Source organism: Gossypium hirsutum, chromosome A12 (genome assembly GCF_007990345.1).
Source record: "Gossypium hirsutum isolate 1008001.06 chromosome A12, Gossypium_hirsutum_v2.1, whole genome shotgun sequence".
Taxonomy (NCBI): domain Eukaryota; kingdom Viridiplantae; phylum Streptophyta; class Magnoliopsida; order Malvales; family Malvaceae; genus Gossypium; species Gossypium hirsutum.
In genome coordinates this window covers 80,293,493-80,295,715 of record NC_053435.1, presented here as the reverse complement: position 1 = coordinate 80,295,715, position 2,223 = coordinate 80,293,493, and the positions used below count along the sequence as shown (strand labels likewise).

The following is a 2,223-nucleotide window of genomic DNA, read 5'->3' as shown; positions in this document are numbered from 1 at the left end:
AATGCCCTGATGAACGAGTAATGATACCTGGATCATTTTCATTTTCGTATTCATATATCATTCGTAACACATCTAGTTAGGAGCATTTGATTCACTTCGATCATAGCCTTCTAATTATTTGACATAAACATCACATCTAGTTAGGAACAATTGATTCATGTTGATCATAGCATCCTAATTATTTGGCATAAGCATAAGCCTATGAAACAGAATGTAGATCTTGTCTCCCTGAAGTTGTAGTGGGGCAAATCGAAGATGACGAATCTTGGCTTCCTGAAGTTGCAGTGAAGCAGATTTAAGCAAGTCCTTGCTCCCTAAAGTTGTAGTGGAGTAGGCTGAATATTATATATCTTGCGTCCATGAAGTTGTAGTGGGGCAAATCGAAGACGACGAATCTTGGCTTCCTGAAGTTGCAGTGAAGCAGATTTAAGGAAGTTCTATCTCCCTAAAGTTGTAGTGGAGTAGGCTAAATATTATAGATCTTGTCTCCCTGAAGTTGCAGTGGGACAAATCGAAGACGATGAATCTTGGCTTCTTGAAGTTGCAGTGAAGCAGATTTAAGCAAGTCCTAGCTCTCTAAAGTTGTAGTGGAGTAGGCTGAATATTGTAGATCTTGTCTCTCTGAAGTTGCAGTGGAGCAAATCGAAGACGACGAATCTTGGCTTCTTGAAGTTGTAGTGAAGCAGATTTAAGCAAATCCTAGCTCCCTAAAGTTGTAGTGGAGTAGGCTGACGATAGTAGATCTTGTCTCCCTGAAGTTGCAGTGGGGCAAATCGAAGACGACGAATCTTGGCTTCCTGAATTTGTAGTGAAGCAGATTTAAGCAAGTACTAGCTCCCTAAAGTTGTAGTGGAGTAGGCTGAAGATTGTAGATCTTGTCTCCCTGAAGTTGCAGTGGAGCAAATCGAAGACAACGAATCTTGGCTTCCTGAAGTTACAGTGAAGCAGATTTAAGCAAGCCTTAACTCCCTAAGCCGTAGGGTAACAGGCTGAAGATTGTAGATCTTGTCTCCCCGAAGTTGCAGTGGAGCAGATCGAAGATGATGAATCTTATATCTCTAGAGTTACAGTGGAGTAGATTGGAGCGACAATTCCTACACCCCTGAAGTTGCAGAGGATTGGAACAAAGCTACCTCAAAGAAGAGAAGCACCAAAGAAATCAAGATTCTACAGGACCGGGCAAAATTGACCTTTTTGTAGTCTTTGCTCCATTCTTGTTACACGACAATGAGCAAAGAGGGGCAACTGTAATCCCCAATTTTGGCTCGGGCCAGTGCAAACACAAATCAAACAAAAACCACGAAAACAAAATGAAAAATACAATAATATATAGTCCATTAAATGTCTATTTACAGACTTTAGCCCAATACTCAATGGCCCAACAACTAATATTAACCTAGACCCAAAAATAGAGCCCGATAGGCCCAATCTTTTGAAAGTTCTTGGAAACCCTAACCCTAGCCCCATTTGCTTAGTGCCGCAGCAGCCTCCAGCGCCGTACAAGCCTCCAGTGACCGTACCACCTCCGTGCTCCATGTCCTCCCTCGTACCTGCATGAAGACAAGAACAGCATCGCAACACAGCAGAGAGGAAAAAACAAGACATTTGTATTTTCTTTTTTCATTTTTCTCTGTTTTCGGCTATAAAAATCCATGTAATAAGCCATGTATTTTTTTCAGATACACACAAAAACGCACATACAGCAAAGAAATAGAATAGGCAGAAATCATCAAATCAAGAGGTGATTTTTTTTCAAGTCCGTTTATTCTTTTGTTTCTCTCCTCATTTGCTTGCGTTCTTTTTTTTTTGCAATAAAAGAAAGAAACATCTGAAACGACACCGATGAACACTCAAGTATCTCGAAAATAAGGAGATTCGGGCGAGGGTCGAACGTTTCACTTTGAAGTTTTGCTATTTTTTTTGAAAGAGTGAAATACGATTTGAAGTTTTTTTAAAAAAAAAGAAGGGAAAGAAGTGGTTTACCAGATCTCTGTGGTTGCAACCCCTGTCGGTAGAGTCTGGTATTTCGCGCCGTCGGCCATCGAACTGATGGTGGTTTGGCGGCAGTGTGTTGAACCAACCCTAACAGAGCAGATTAAGGGTTCTTTTTTTTTAAAAAAAAAAGGGCGTTTAAAGATTATTAGCTTTTTTGAAAGGTAAATAAAGAGAAATGGGGTTTTTAATATCTGGCCTAGAAAACTGTGCCGTTCCAAGGGGTAAAGG

At 40.6% G+C, this 2,223-nt stretch overlaps 1 long non-coding RNA gene across 1 annotated transcript; it reads right to left on the bottom strand.

Moving 5' to 3' along the window:
- Positions 1-1,311: 1,311 nt before the first annotated feature.
- On the bottom strand, positions 1,312-2,223 carry LOC107923861 (uncharacterized). The gene is made up of 2 exons (XR_001691673.2): positions 1,984-2,223; positions 1,312-1,550 (listed from the first exon to the last, which is right to left on the bottom strand). It is a non-coding gene; the product is annotated as an uncharacterized lncRNA (long non-coding RNA).